This window comes from Pelodiscus sinensis, chromosome 2, assembly GCF_049634645.1.
Source record: "Pelodiscus sinensis isolate JC-2024 chromosome 2, ASM4963464v1, whole genome shotgun sequence".
Classification (NCBI taxonomy): Eukaryota; Metazoa; Chordata; order Testudines; family Trionychidae; genus Pelodiscus; species Pelodiscus sinensis.
In genome coordinates this window covers 245,813,812-245,830,884 of record NC_134712.1, presented here as the reverse complement: position 1 = coordinate 245,830,884, position 17,073 = coordinate 245,813,812, and positions in this window count along the sequence as shown.

The following is a 17,073-nucleotide window of genomic DNA, read 5'->3' as shown; positions in this document are numbered from 1 at the left end:
GGAATTTTGCTATTCTAGGGAATTCCAGTACTCTTTTGTTTTGAAAAGTGGCTATGGACAATGTTACACACCGTAAACATTTCACAATCAAATCAGATTTCGAACTGCTACGAGATTGGCTTTAAAAAATCAGGAGTTGGGGTTTTTTTAAGTTTTGGGTTTGTTTTATTTAGCTGTAGGTTTCTAGGCCTTTTGGATATCTTTGGGTCACATTTCAAGCTTTTCTTCTAAACAATGAAGGCTAGAAGGTTCCCACACAGCCACATGACTCCACAAGCAGGAGCTTTAAGGAAAATATCAAATCTTGCAACGCTTGTGACACGATTGTGAGAGGTGGCCTCACTGGGAATGAAAATGCCAGGCCGTGCTGAAAAGGGACTATGTCCAAAGTCCTTTTTTTACTCAAGTGATCCACTCTTGCGTGAAATCCTGGCCTCATTGAGGTTCCGAGAAGTTTTGTCACCTACCTCAGTGAAACCAGGCTTTCACCCCTCACTCACTTCTATCACCCTAGTCCTAGTTTCTCCCCTTAGTGACAATAATATAGTTTTATTGCTCTTAACCCTGCAGCAGGAAACCAGTTAAAGGAAAATTAGGTAATTTCAATCCAAGGAGATTTTACTAGCATCACATACAGGGCTGGATTACCCAATAGGCAGACTAAGCACATGTTTAGGGCACCAGCAAAGCAGGGGCACCAAAAAAAAAGAGATTTTTACAGTATAGTATTGTTTTAATTTTGAATTACGTATGGGGGGGCACCATAATCTTGTCAATGCTTGGGGCCTCTAAGGGTCTTAATCCAGCCCTGATGACATGTTGTAGAGGGGGAGGGATAGCTCAGTGGTTTGAGCATTGGCCTGTTGAACCCAGGGTTGTAAATTCAATCCTTGAGGGGGCCATTTAGGGATCCGGGGCAAATCTGTCAGGGATGGTTCTGCTGTGAGGGCAGGGGGCCAGACTTAATGACCCTTCCAGCTCTATGAGATAGGCATGTGTTACTAAAGCACAAAGAAGACAGAGACTACTCTGGTGTCACTCAGAGGATGGTCCATCTAGGACAGAAACATACCCACATATTGGCTTTGATCTCCTCTCTGTCCAAAATGCCCTTTTGTGATCCAGTGGGAGGCGGCTGTAGTGAAATACTAACTCTGTCATCTCACTTTCTATCTGTTTTGTTAATTTTTAATCGCTGCTTTTTAATGAGAGGTTGAATCTTTTGTGTACATCATGAGTGGCTTTTTTCTTAAGCTGAGTTTACACCTGTGCATCCTCACTGGCAGTGTATTTTGGAAACCATTGGGCTGCATTAGCAGTAAAATGGGGACATAATCTGGCCAGCAGAACCTTTATTATTCATGGTGTCTGAAAAGGAAAGAACTCAGGGTTGATTCTGTAGGGCTGGTTAATAAAACTTTTTATGTGTAGCCTCAGCACACTCGATAGGTGATTGGCAAACAAACAAATGTGGAACCCCACAGTTCCATTTTACAGTTGCTCTCCAGAGCCTAACTGAATCGGACTTTAAATGCCTGGCCACGCTGACATATTAATTTCCACTGCCATCTAAGGGAGAGTTGCAAAACAATTTTGAGAGTGTGTCACAGGCAGACCAGGTGACCTGGCCACTTAAGGGCCATTAGGCCTGCTGCTAGCCAGCCCTGTTCAATCACTCTACCTTTCTCATAATTAGCTCTCCCAGCTTATTGGGCCTGGACTAATTTGGATCAGGTGACAGTCTGAAGCACCAGGGCTTCATAAAAGGGCAGAGAAAAATCACCCCTGGCATGGTGTGGAGGCAGGGGTTAGGCTCTCCTGCATTCCCTGCGATGGTAGGAGCCACAAAGGAAGTGGAGGGCACTGGACAAGTTCATTCACTCAGCTGCACTCTGCTTCCCTTGAGTGGCACCAGCCCCTTTCCCACAGTGATTCCCGAAGCCACATCTCATGGGGGATGGGGAGCCATAAAGGGTGAGTCTAGACTACAGGGTTTTTTTGAAAAAAGTGGCCTTTTTTTAAAAAAACTTCACCTGTGTCTAGACTGCTGCCATGTTCTTTTGAAATTATATTGAAAGAACCCGGCAGCTTTTTCGACCATGGAAAACTTCATTTTACAAAGAATAGCGCCTTTTTTTGAAAGTGCTCTTTCGAAAAAAGGCGTTATTAAACGCAAACTGCTTTTTTGAAAGAGAGCATCCAGACTGCCTGGGGTGCTCTCTTTCAAAAAAGAGGCTCTCTTTTTCAAAAAAAAAAAAGAGGCTGCTGTCTAGATGCTCTCTTTCGAAAGTGGCTTTTTCGGAAGATTCTTTAGGAAAAGCCTCTTTCGAAAGAGGCTTGTAGTCTAGACATACCCAAAGGGAAAACGACAGGACGATGGTGGGAAGGGACAGGGCTTGAGGGCCAGTAACCCTAACCCCCCACCCCCATTGTCCTCTGGGAGTCCCAGGCCTGATGGCAAAATTGCTCCAGCCAGGGATGGCCCAGGAGTTTGAGACCCCTGCTATACAGAGTCTACAGTTTCATTCAATGGCTTTCAGTTCTCCCACTATGTAAATTGTTCCAACCCCACTGGATGAGGGTTAATACTTCCTCACATGTTGCGGGGAGGAGGCAGGCTGAATGCTGCATCCAATGGACTGTGAGGTGCACTTTCCCACAAATGTAACATGGACAACATAGAATGCAACAAGCAGAAAGGATTTTCCCCCTAGACTCACAGGAGGCTTGGAAAACCTGTTGAACTAAGCTGGGTCATATTGGAAGAATTGTGAGAGAAAAAGTCCATTGGAAATGTGAAGGCTTCCATTGTATGGGACACTCCAGACCCTAAAATACTTGAAAGATACCCCTAAGCATTTCCCATGGTGTGTTGGCTGGTAATTATTATTGTTCATTATCCCTTTGGAAGTGCCCTAAAGTCTGTCAAGAACATATAATCCAGGCTTGGTACAGAGCAAATTAGGCCTTGAAGGTGAATACTAGTCCAGCTCCTACCTATGCTCAGTTTTTTCTCTGCAGGTGACAGCCATGCCAGATAGGAATAGAGTAAATTTCCTTTCCTTGTCAGGGGAGTAACAGGTCTAAGAAAGCTCTCCAAGGGCTAGCTTGCTGTGTGAGGAAACCGGGAGCACAGCCTATGAATAAATCCTTTTACTTCACTGAAGACCAGGGCTGGATTACCCAATAGGCAGACTAAGCACGTGTTTAGGGCACCAGCAAAGCAGGGTCACCAAAGATAAATCAGATTTTACGGTATAGTATTGTTTTTATTTTGAATTACATATGGGGGGCATCATAATCTTTTCAGTGCTTAGAGCCTCTAAAGGTCTTAATCCAGCCCTGCTGAAGACAATTATAAAGATTACGGAAGGGGTCTGTCTATATTTGAAGCATACTTTATACCTCAGGGAAATGTGGTTTAGGAAAGATCATGTTGTCACTAGAAAATTCAAGAATTTCAGGAGGATGATATTCCTCTAGATGACTGAAATCCAGATGACTGGTCCCGTACTGCCAGACAGACGTCATCTTCATAAATAAAATGCCTGTAAGTAGTGTTAGGAAAGTCATTTGTGAAAAAGTTGAAGTGCCGGTGCTAAAACTGAGCCCTTAGATAGACTGTTGTTTGGGGGCCTCTAAGAGCCATTTCTTTATCCAAGTAAAAATTGAAACAGCAGCCTCTCACAACACTCCCCTACCTGTGGCAACCCACTCCAGTAGGACATTTTTTTTTTAATTGTATCCTTTGGTATATATGGTTGTGACAATTTTCTTCCACTATTTGATCTGAGGAAGTGGGTCTGGCCCATGAAAGCTCATCACCTATTAAGCCATCTTGTTAGTCTTTAAAGTGCTACACCGTCCTGTTTTTTGTTTCAGCTGCACCAGACTAACATGGCTACATTTCTACCAGTAGGACATATGGCATTTTGTACAGTAGGCCTATAGGCCACAAAACCCTGACGCTCTAAGGCTTGTCCAGGCACTGACCCATCATTAAAACAGCTGCTGTGATTGCTGCAATCACTGGCTGCCTGGATTAAATATATGTGAAGGCCTTTATAGCTCCTGGCAAAATATGCTCAGACTTCTGACTAGAGGTGGACTGGCCCGGCAGGATACCAGGAATTTCCCGATGGGCCGGCGTCCGGTGGGCCATTGTGTCCACATGCTGTTGCCCCTCATGCCGAGCGGCTCCGCATCCACGCTGTATGTGGCACGCAGAGCCCAACCCACCGCCTGCACCACCTGCCTGACATGACGCAGGGGACGGCACTTGAGGGGCATGCAGAGTGATGACATGGGGAGGGCCATTCTCAACCCATTTCCTGGGCCTATTTTGATTGCCAGTATGCTCCTGCTTCTGACCCATATCTAGGTTTTTGCACACCTTTCCCAGGGTGTCAAGCCAATGCTGTAACACTCTGTATATGATCCTCTAAGTTCTGAGGGATGCCCAGGTGCTACCAGCTTCCAACTCACCTAATGTGCATACAGACTTTCCTGCCATATTCGTGTAGGCATTTCAAATGCCACAGAGCATGAATACTTCTGACCGGTGCCTTGACACCACAACCAGTCTGTTTGACTCGCTGTGACTCACTCTGAAACACCTTTGTTGCTCCTCTGTGATATAGTGTCCTTGGCCCGTCATGGAGCGAAACTAAGGTTTATATTCCAAACTCTCATCTGTCAAAGAAGCTAATGGGTCAGACAGGTCTGCCTGCAAGGTACAGATTTGCTTAGTGGTTATCTCGTCACAGAGAGATGCTCTGAGAAAATGGCCCCTTAAATATAACCACCAAAGCATTCTCGAATCATAGCACTTATTATGCAGCTGTGTGCAATGCCACAGAGACATTAGGCAGCATTATACAGAAATGTTTACTTCTGATTTCCCCCAAGCCTTGCTTATCCCTACAGAAAAGTAAGCTATGAAATATAAGTGTTCCTGAAGGAATCACATTAAACTTGGTTTGTCTCTTCCCTTAGCTGGAGGCTTCCAAATAAACCCGGCTGAAGTATGCATTTATTTTATACTTTTTGCATTGCCTGTTAAACCCACTTGTCCCAACATTACTGGGCTAAGTTGGATTGATCTCCTACTCAGTGTTGCCTTGGACTCCCTCAAAGCCATATAGTGGCTAAATTGATAGGAATTATCAAGCTCTTACACGCTCTAGGCAATGATACCTTAATTTCCTCAGGGGGACTGTTTCTCCATCTCTGTCTTTATTAAGAGGAAATTTTGACGCTGTTGGTCTACCCTATTTGGACACTTACCCACTCCTGTTTAAGAGCTTTCCCACACAATTTCAAAGGTCATTGAGACGCGCGACTATAAACTGGACAGAGAATCTCCTAGAGATGAGCACCAACGATACCCATGAAACGCAGGGGTGAGGAGCCACCGGCCCCCACACAGTCCACGAGGGATAGATGCTGACAGACCCTGAAAGGCTTTGTTTACATGTCCGGAGTCACAGCTGCTCGTAGTGCCAGTGGTTCGCTGTTCCCAGCCAATGGGAGCTGCCGGCCAGGCAACTGCTTCCTGCAGCCAGGGCCATTCTTAGAAGAGTGCACAACCTGGGGAATCTCCCCCTGCCCAAGTACCCCAGACCCAGGGCTCAAGGCAACCCCCACAACTGCAGGTCCCACCCTGCCTCTGTTACCCACCTCCCCCACACGATGCAAGCTGGAGAATTGCTGGGGCATGGCACGGGGAAGCAGCAGACGGTCCCCTCTCCCCTGCACTCATTGCAGTGGACTAACTACTGCGTCCCACCCCACTGTCCTCTCCCGGCCTGCTGCTCTTGGCTTCTCTGTGGCAGCAGGAAGCACCACACCCTGGTGCCAGAGCACTCTGCTTCCTGCTGCCACCGAGAAGCAGAGTGCAGCAGGCCAGGAGAGGACAGTGAGGCAGGATGGAGCAGAGCAGCCTACCAGACCACTCTAGCTCCCACTGCTGCAGTGAGTGCATGAGGTGTGTGTGTGTGGGGGGGGGGGTTATCCCTGCTGCCACCCCACACCAGGCACCCGGGTAATCCCCTGGGTCCCTTCCATAGGACGGTTGATGTGACCACCATAGGGCCACGTTGAATCTGGCTGGCTGCCCTGAATCATCCTTTGGACATAACAGGAAAAGCGAACCATGGCCACCGGGATCATGGGTAATCGTGCCAGCCGATGCTCAGGAAAAACAAACCATCTGGTGGCCTGTCAGGAGCTAACCCTGAGGAACTGTCTGCAGCCCGCATGCTGGAGGTTCTCCACCCCTGATGTAGAGTCTGAATGACCTGAAGTCAATGGCAAGACCCCCGTTCACTTCAATGGGCTTTGATCACACTCACACAGGATCTGCTTGAGCTATAGGCAAAGTAGGCAGGGGCCTCCGGCAGCAGAGTGATGGCCATGTCAGATCTGAGAATTGTAACTTGGGATATGGGCGTGCAACACCACTCACTCAAATTTGGCCCTGCTGCCCCTCCATTATGAGAGTGGGGCAGGTAGGCCAAATCTGCTGCCTTAGGCCTGTGAAGAGGGTGGTGTCACACTAAAATTTTGTCTAAGAAGCCCTACACGCAGATCCAGTTTAAATCCACAGGCTTTAATGAGGATGGGGTGGGGAATATGGTTAGGGTTGGTATTTGTGGGGAGGTCAGAGTACTTTTGATTATTTTTGTGGCTAAATCAGGGAAGGTAGTTGACTAGCTTTGCTTAAATGCTTATGGATTATTAATAAGACATCAGAACAGAACATAAAAACATAAGAACATAAGAATTTCCATACTGGGTCAGACCAAAGGTCCAGCTAGTCCAGTATCCTGTCTGCCGACAGTGGCCAACGCCAGATGCCCCAGAGCAAGTGAACAGAACAGGTAATCAACACAAAATCCCTTTCCCATCACCCATTCCCAGCCTCTGACAGAGGCTAGGGACCCCATTCCTATCTAATAGCCATTGATGGACCTAACTTCCATGAATCTATCTAGCTCTTTCTTGAACCCTGTTAAAGTCCTGGTCTTCACAACCTCCTCCGGCAAGGAGTTCCACAGGGTGACCATGCACTGTGTGAAGAAAAACTTCCTTTTGTTTGTTTTAAACCTGCTACCTATTAATTTCATTTGGTGATCCTTAGTTCTTATGCTATGGGAACAAGTAAATAACTTTTCCTTATTCACTTTTTCCTCACTAGTCATGATTTTATAGATCTCTATCATATCCCCCCTTTAGTCTCCTCTTTTCTAAGCTAAAAAGTCCCAGCCTTTTTAATCTCTCTTCATATAGCACCCATCCCAAACCCCTAATAATTTTTGTTATCTTTTTCTGTACCTTTTCCAATGCAAATATATCTTTTGAGGTAACCACATTTGTACGCAGTATTCTAGATGTGGGCGTACCATGGTTTTATATAGAGGCAATAAGATATTTTCTGTCTTATTCGCTATCCCTTTTTTAATGATTCCGAACATTCTATTTGCTTTTTTGACTGCCACTGCACATTGAGTGGATGTTTTCAGAGAACCATCCACAATGTCTCCAAGATCTCTCTCTTGAGTAGTTGTAGCTAATTTAGTCCCTGTCATAGTATATATATAATTGGGATTATTTTTTCCAATGTGCATTACTTTACATTTATCAACATTAAATTTCATTTACCATTTTGTTACCCAGCCACTTAGTTTTGTGAGATCTTTTTGAAGCTCTTCACTGTCTGCTTTCATCTTCACTATCTTGAGCAGTTTAGTATCATCTCCAAATGTTGCCACCTCACAAAAATGTCTAGAATACAGCTAGGGGTTTATCTAGACATAAAACATACAGCAGCACAGCTATGCCTCTGTAGTAGGTCAGTGAAGACACATCATCTATGCTGATAGGAGGCTTCTCCCATTAGCATAAGAACTCCAGCACTTCAAGAGACAGTAGCTGGTTTTACAGGAGATTTTGCTCATCAACCTAGTGCTGTCTACATGGGAATTAGATGGGCTTAACTACAGTATATCCATAATTCACAAACGTGAGTGACATAGTCATATTGATCTAACTTCCCCTTGTAGGCCAACCTTAAGTGATATTTTTCCACTATACCCTTTCTGGGTTAAAAAAAAATTAGAGATCTAGCGATCCTGAAACACTTTGCAAATTTGTGTCAACTTTGCTGAATTATTTCAATTAAAATGAACCAAAAAATAGAAACATTTCAAACAACCCCCACTTTGATATTTTTTATTTGTAATGAGCAGGGATGGCCACTCACTGATCCCCGGGGAGGAAGCTGGATGGGCTGAGCTGAAGCCTGCCCCTTTAAGTCCACAGCAGCCTGGGGGAGGGGCAGGAAGTATAAAAGCTAGGCCCAGACGCTCACTAGGAGACCAGCTGTTGGAGGGCAGAGGTCTACCTGAGAAGGCTGAGGAGCTGGCTGAGGCAGACAACTGGCCTGAGCCACCAGGCCCTGGCCTGGAGGAGGAGATGACCCTTTTCTCCCTACATCTAGACTGGGACCATACAGACCCTGGTGACCCACCCCAACCAGGAGAACAGGTACAACCAGAGGGGGAGTCTGGAAGTGGCCCAGGGGAAGCAACGGATGATCAGGCAGATGTCACCTTTTAAAATGGGTCACTGGGCTTCGGTGTGGATCCCCTGCTGACCCCAGTGGCTGCGAGGCTGACACTGCTTGGGCTGGGACGTGGTGGAGTAGGGAGGGCCTACGTCCCTCCTGCCACCTCTGCATTTGGGTGGCAGTCTTCCCCCTCCCCACTTGTGCTACAGAAACTGTTTGCTTGCCTGGGCTGCCATTGGACTGCAGAAACTGTTTGTTTGTCAGGCCCACCCTGAACCAGGGCCTGAGCTATGAGTTTCACTGTGGGGAATTTTGTTTGTTGGCCTGCCTTCCAGCCCTAGTCTTAAAGGGGCTGCTGGGCTAGGATGTAGGGGCCTGAGCATTGGGCAGGGACTCAGGACTGAACAAGAAGTCTCACATTATTCAAAACCACTTTTTGTTTCAAAATTTCCTTTAGTTTCTTTTTCAAAACTAGGCATTTGATATCTTCATGAAATGGTTCATCTTGGGGCAAACACAAAAATCATTCTGACCCAAAATGATTTTTTTTAAACTTTTTGATGACCCAAAGCAAATGTTTTAATTGCCAGCAAACCAACAATAAAAAATACATGCATATGTAAGCTTGTTTAAATCTGCTCAGTAAACTGAAATAACATTGGGAAGGCTGAAAAATATGTAACTTCTAAGAGGCATTTCTAGGAGATGTTCATCTGGTAAGGACACCCCTTTCCCAAGCTATGTAAAGGATCAGAAATCCTCTTACCTTCCAGGGATATTTGTGGGCAGAAATGTACTCTTTATTTTAAGGAATGTGAGAGCATTTATAATTTAAAAATGTTAAGTGTTAAGAGGTACAAAACATTGAAGGACTCAGTTACAATTGCATAGCGAACTGACAACAAAACAAAATGTTGGCAGAGCTCAAAGGTGTGGTAGCAAAATGGTCAGAAGGAATGCAAGGCATGGTCTTTGTCATGCAGACTCCTCTGTAGAAAAGGTCGAGAGGTTTTCAAAAAGAAGCTGGCAGCCCAAGGGTGCAATGAACTTGGAGTTTGCTTTGTCCTTGTTTCTGGACCCTTCCTACCATATAAATCACATCGCAAGAGATAATGGAGGGAGCGAAGGCAATCCTTTCACTATAGGCGTCTTGTTAAGTGGCAACAACAAAATCTGTTACACAGCCTGTGGCGAGGAATATGACAAGTGTATCTGATTCAGTTGAAATTGAGCATCACTCCTCCCCCCTGCATCTTACAACAGCATAAATACTGCCAATCTGTCCAGGATGCTCTGGGCATGTCTGCCAGCAGCTGTCCCTCCGTGAACAGAGAACAGGTATGTAAGAACTTTGGTGTACTTTGTGCCCCACTCAGCAGGAAAACTCCAACTGATGTTGCTGCAGATCCAAAAGGTTTAAGACTTAGTCACCCAATCTACCTAATCACTCTTTAAAAGATCTCCAGGTGGCTGTCTTGTCCAGTTCTACAAGCCAAATACACAGAGAGGCGTTGGAATTACAATTCATCCACAAATTCAGTTCTCACACTGATGACCTCCTCAATCAAGAACGGATGGCTGGGATATTATCAACCTAATATTCAATGAAGGTGCCAACAGTTCTTTGTCTGTGTAGATTCTTGTACTTGTACCCTTCCTATCTAACTTCTATCCTGTGATCCTTACCAGCTTCTTTTAACTAGCCAATCTTCACATGCTTATAGGTTACCAGTTCTGCCTACTTGTTTTCCCTTTGATATTTTCATACCCTCTGCTCCTTGTTTCCCACCCCTTCCTTTTCTTTTCCTCCCTCCCTGCCCTTCTCCCCTATTTTGGGTCTGCACATCCTAAACTCAAACCTCCGGTCATCTGAAAAAGTGAGCTGTGCCCAGAAAACTCATGATACCATCTACATGTTTTGCTAGTCTATAAAGTGCTACCAGATCATTTGTTAAGTTAAAAAATACATAATATTTCAGTTGTACAGCCAGCAAGGCCCATTATGTTATGCAAATTTCATTATTTCTATCAATTGGTGCAAGAAGCAGCAGGCAAGCTGTCAGCATTAGCTTTAAGTTGCCACTTAGATATTGTATGAAATAGTCAAGCCTGGTGACAGACATCAGTGATGACACTCAAGGCAAAGCTGTCCAATTTCAGCCCCCTCACACCCTATTTCCTGGGCACCAGCCCATGACCATGAGCTCCAAGTTCTGGCTTCATTCCTGAGCCAAATCTGGAGTTTGGTGGAGAGCAGGCCTAGAGTTCTACAGCTTAGCCAGGCTCCAGCCTTGCAGCTTGCTAAGCAGAAGTCATTTTCTGCTTGCAAAGCTCATTGGGCACTGGGAACGTAGACATAGGTCCCCAACTGCTCCATGTTAACTTTTGGTGATGCTCTAAAACAGCATCTCCCCCTCCAGCTTCTTCTGTCTCTCTTCCCCATGGCTACGTCTACATTGGCCCCTTTTCCGGAAGGGGCATGTTAATTTCAGCTATCGTAATAGGGAAATCCGCAGGGGATTTAAATATCCCCCGCGGCATTTAAATAAAAATGTCTGCTGCTTTTTTCTGGCTTTTAGAAAAGCCGGAAAAGAGTGTCTACACTGGCCCCGATCCTCCGGAAAAAAAGCCCTTTTCCGGAGGATCTTATTCCTACTTTGAATTACCATGCCCCTTCCGGAAAAGGGGCCAATGTAGACGTAGCCCTTGCCTTTCTGAGGGCTTATTCTGACAAGGATTACTTTCTTCTTGTTGTGCCATCTTGACTACTCTGAAACCAGATGTCTCCTAGCCACAGAGCAAGCACGTGAGATCCACTACATTACTCAGCTCATGTTTGGTATCCAAGGCCTATTCAACTTTAGACTCCCCCAAGGAGGCAATCAACAGGAGTTGTGAAGGCATGGCCTACTGTGGAAGGTGTAGTTGACCTTTGACTTGGATGTCTGAAGGGCAGTTCATTCCTGTCATTAGCTGGCCCAAGCTGGAAAAGCTAATGATCCAACCAGTGGACCAAATTCAGTGATGAGTCCTGGTCATGTGCCGCCTGAGGCATGTTGCACATATGCTAAGAAGATTTGGGTGTCTAATTCCTGGGAATGGGACTGGCAAGCCCAAGCCTATTCCATAGATCAACGATGACTTTTGACTGTTACTACAAGGTCTTTGACTTGCAGCAAAACCAGAGTCAGATGAAAGGACTATGAATCTGGGTCAAGTTTGAAGGTATTTAGATGCTAAACTCACATTGATTTGCATGGGGATTAGGTGTTTAAATACCTTTGAGAATCTCTGCTTTAGACTCGTTCTGATTTCTCTGAATCTCTGGCTCAAGAACTGCAAGATGGGGCCAAAAGCCTCTATCTGCTAGCAACGTGGCCTGGAGATGCACGTATGTCTAGAGATGAACAACTCTGCAACTCCTTAGCCCATTTCCATGACTGAATATTTTTCATATTTTATAAGTGGCTTAAATATATCCCGTCAAACATAAACTGAACAAAGGAGATTAAAATATGATCCTAATGCAAGGAAACAATTGAAAGCATTTACTCGAAATCCCTATTGGTCTCCTCTTTATGCTGTTGCAGCAAATCTTCTCTCCAAGGAATAGCCCAAGTGAATGGCCACTCTTCTGAGGGATTCTGTCAGGATTATAGAATCCTCCACCCATCACACCACGGGTCATGTATTGGTAGCAGCATGTCTCCTCAAATGTTGTTGCAGCCTTAGGAGCATAGCAGTCTCTATACTTGCTGTGACTTTCACTGAAGGGAGGTATTGACCTGGTAGGTAGAGAGTTGTCAGTCAACTCTTTTGTTGCCCTGCTGTTGTGGTTCAAGATATTATCCTGAAGGATAGCCCCATATCATGGGCTCCATGATACCTGCTCTCACTTGTTCTGCTGAGCACGGAATCACACAAGCTCAGGAAAGAAAGTAAAGAATGTATTCATTTAGAACCGAGAGGTAAGACAACTATAACTCAAGGGGTTACACACTTTGTTAGTGGGTTTGAAATAGTCTTGAAATTCTCTCCCTTTTGTTCTTCCAATATCTATCAGGCATACAGAGGATTCCATAACAGAGGTCAAACTGCGTGCTTTCGACCATACCTAGGTTTGTGTTACTACTGGGAGGCCAGATGTTCTCTGGGGTGGGCCTCTGGCTCTGGAACGTTCTTACCCCACTGGTGTGGCTTGGCCTGTGGCTGGCACAATGCAAGCCTCACTTCTTCAGGGTCTGCAGTAATCCTCTCATCTTGCCCAGGTGAGATGAATGTGGAACTGGCCTGCTGATCCTTCAAGATGGGAATCTTCAGGCTGGGTTTTGATTCATTTGATTTATACAAGATATGATCTGTAAATTTGGCCAATATTGAAGGACACATTTGGTCAAAAAAGTAACATCGATGGTATTTCTTCAAAGCACTGCCAACAGTGACTTGTTTCTCTTTAGTTCCTGATTCTCTAGTTTTTTATCTACTTACTCTTTCCCACAGAAAACAGCACCTTGATAAGTGATAGGGCTTTGAAAAACTCAGTGATGTGTAGGATGAATCCCTTGAGGTCGCATATAGACAGTGGGCCCCGATTCTCCTCCCATACTCATTTTACAGTGATGTAACTTCACTGGAGTGCCTCTTTGTTTTGTTTTTTAACCAAGTGTGAAGGGAATTGGGCCTATAACTCTCATACGCTGCAATGAGAGTGTCCCTGTGTTGACAGATCCTGTACTCCTCCCCATGGCCAAGGGGGGATTGGGTCATTGATCAGTGCTCTATAATGGTCACATAGAGGAGCAGTGGTATTGACTAGTGGATAGGTCTCTCCAGTGCTCTGTATTCTGGTCCTGACTGCTGTTGAGCTGTTCTGTAACCTTAAGGAAAGTCACAACACCTCAAAGTGCTTCTGCTTCCCTTCCCACGTTGTGCCTGTCTGTCACCTTGTGACAGAGGCTGTCTTTTACCATGTTGTATAGGTCTCTGGAATTGGTTGGTGTCTAGCTGATACCTAATTACAAATACTTGCTGGAAATATTACTGGAAAACCTACTGTCCATGTAGGCCATTTTCTCAAGAATAGTCACCGTCGAGTCACTATTAAGATAATGTTTCACTAGCTAAGAATGACAACATATTTCTTAGGGGCACACAGTAATAAAGGCCGCACAGTAATATGCTGCACATGCCACACAGCAAAGTCATGATACTGAAAAAGGTAACTGGACACTTGATACACCAAATGTGGCAAATCACAAAGGAACATGAAGGAATAATCAGTCAGATCCTTAGTCACAGGAACACTCTAACCACCCCGAAGCATTATATATCATCTTCCTCATAGTGATGATATGCCCATGCCTAACAACTGTTACAGTCCATCAGTTCCGAAAAGCACACACGTCCATCCGCATATAAATTGAGCTAAGTTGATCCAGACTAACTTTTGCTGCATTCATGACTTCTGGTTGTGTATCTGACAGAAATCTAGTCCAATTTCTTCTCCCGCCATCACGTTTTTGGTAGGATTAGTCCCTCCTTACAGGAAGAAATACCAATCACTTTCCATTTTATATTTTAATTTTATTTTTTTTACCCAGGAAGTCAAACTGGTCCAATCCATTTAATATTTGACAACTGGATATGTGCTGCAGAGAGTGACCAAGAATCTTTGTGTTTCCGGACAGATACATTGAATGAGACAATTGGGAATGACTGTCTGGTTGTTTCATCTGGCTGGCAGGAAAGACTGCATTTGTCAGAAAGCTTCCATTAGTTGTGCATTCCAGTTATAATCTCCCTGCCCTTGCATGGTAGCATCTGTTTCAGAGCCAGTATTATATAACCACAATTGGCTTGCACAGAGCATGCTAAAACTGTGTTTAGGAGAGCCACTGATTCCACAGTATAGGCGTCAGAATGCTTTTTTTTCCCCTTGAATAAAATTGCATGCTACACTTCACCAGGAACACCAGGCATCTCTTCTGTTGATTTTGTGTTTTTTAAATCCCCCAAATTTCATTAAAAAAGGTATTCATCAGTCATTGAGCAGTGTTGCTCTAGATTCCCAATTTAGAAGTGTGCTGGAAACTGCAGGGTTCACATGAGATTCAAAATAGTTTTAAAGAGATTTAACAAATATTTAGAACTAGTGACAGTCGGATTAAGTGCTGGGTAACTCCAGTGTCAAATGTGGTGAGAGGCTAAATTTTTTTTTTTAAGTGACTGGCAAATAGTCTGAAGCAGATCGAGGGATTAAGAAACAGCTCACTTAGGATTGTAGAATTCATTTCAGCAGTTCCTTTTTAAAACTCTGATGCCTACGCATCTGTTGGACATTATATTGGAAGGCATTGTGATGAACAATGGGTGGAACTTTGCATACCTGTGCAAAAACCTCTCCATGGAATTCTATTAATGACACTGGAATGTGCTGCCCACACCACCACGTGGGACTACGGTGGAAATTTAAAGGGCCCAGGACTCTGACAGCTACGGCTGTTGCTGCATCCCAGGGCAATGGCCCCTTTTGCTTCCCATATCAGCGGCCTTCTTTAACCCCATATGGCTGGGCTTTGGCCCACACTTTCAAAATTTCTCATTCTGCATCAGCACCTCCTCCCTAGTAAGAAAACTGCCTTTCTGGTCCTGCTAGGGAGAATTTCCATCAGTGCAGGCATTTGTCAGACAGCCATACGCTTCCCTTCACAGGTCCCCCGGCAAGCCTTGTGTGGGGCGGGTGCTCAGAACAGGAGGGGCCCTGTTAGTGGGGAGAAGGAGGGGAGTCCCGATCACATACATAACTGTGCAGACTCTTGGTTGCACAAGATCTCATCAGTATCTCAGACTATGTCTACACTGGGGGGGGGGGGGGAGAGGTTCATAAAAAGATACACAAATTGCTAAACGCAATTTGCGTATATTTTTCCACTTTTTTCGGAAAAGGCTTTTCCAATATTTGTCTACATGGGTCAAATGTCAGGAAAAACCTCCTCTTTCGGAACATCCCTTATTCCTCATACAAGGATGCTGAAAGAATGCGCCTGCTTTTTCAGGAACTGTTCCAAAACAGTGGATGCGGCAGAGCTTTTCCGGGATACCTCCGGTATCGCCAAAAAGCTCTGCAGTGTAGACGTAACCTCAGAGTGGGTATGAGGAGAGACACCAGACTCAGAACAGCGCCTGGTTGCTGTAAATTGCATTAGAGAAACCTTGAACAAGGAAGGTGGAAAGATGACTTGAAGGCACCGTAAGTGCCCCATTCCCAATGGGCTGCACCCTTCTCTTCTGAATTGCTAGAGGTGCAGTACAGAATCACTGCCCTGGGGTTTGATACAGGAGTGCTATAGACATGAGAAGTGTCTATGTAAATAGCCCCAAGTGCTACTATCTATGTGGAGTTGTTTCTGTCAGACTAATAAAACTAGTTGTGCCCTGAAAATGGCTTCCTCTGTACCACTCTCTACATCTTCTCATCACAGGGATGAGCTGGCTTCCTAAAGGTAACATGTAGGCTACAATTCTGGATCCTCTTTGACTGGATGTTTTATTTCAGGACTAGAAAGCAACAAGTTTTCCAAGATGAGATTTTGGGTACGTCTACACTGCAATGCTATTTCGGGATACCAAAGGTAACTTGGGATACCAGAGGTCTTTTGAACACGTGCACTATTTTGAAATATAGCAGACACGCTATTTCACCATCCCTATAAACCTCATTCTATGAGGAGAAAGGGATGACTTGAAATAGTGCTTTATTTAGAAATACGCAAAATAAGCTACGCAATTTGCATAGCACAGTTTGCATATCTTATTTTGAGTTTTGGGTGCTGTGTAGATGCACCCTTTGACACACTGCGCAGAAGCAAAGCGTATCTGATGGGGCATATATGACTCCCAGAGAGGGCTATCGAACTTCTAGGATGATGCTATGCAAAAGATGCGATTAGTGAAGAATTCTTTTTATGAATTTCAGTGGTCAAGAAGGCTCTCTCCCAGTCTGGCAGACACAAATCTGACCTCTGTTGTTTATGCTGCTAATAGAATCATAGGCCTGAAAGACTTAAGAGGTCATCAAGTCCAGTCCCCTGCATTCATGGCAGAATCAAGCACCATCTAGACCATCCCTAACGGGTGTTCGTCTAACCTGTTCTTAATCTCCAGTGATGAAGATTCCACAACATCCCTAGGTAATTTATTCCTGTGCTTAGCCTCCCTGACAATTAAGAAGTTTTTCCTAATGTTCATCCTCCCTTGCTACAATTTAAGCCCTTAACCTCTGATGGGACAAGAAGTAAAAGAGAATAATTTTTCTTCCTCCTCTTTGTAACAACTTTTTAGGTACTTGAAAGCTGTTATGTCCCTTTTCAGTCATCTATTTTCCAGACTAAACAAACCCAGTTCTTTCAATCTTCCCTCACAGGACATATTTTCTGGACCCTGAATCATTTGTTACTTTTCTGTGAACTTTTTCCAATTTGTCCACATCATTCCGGAAACGCAGT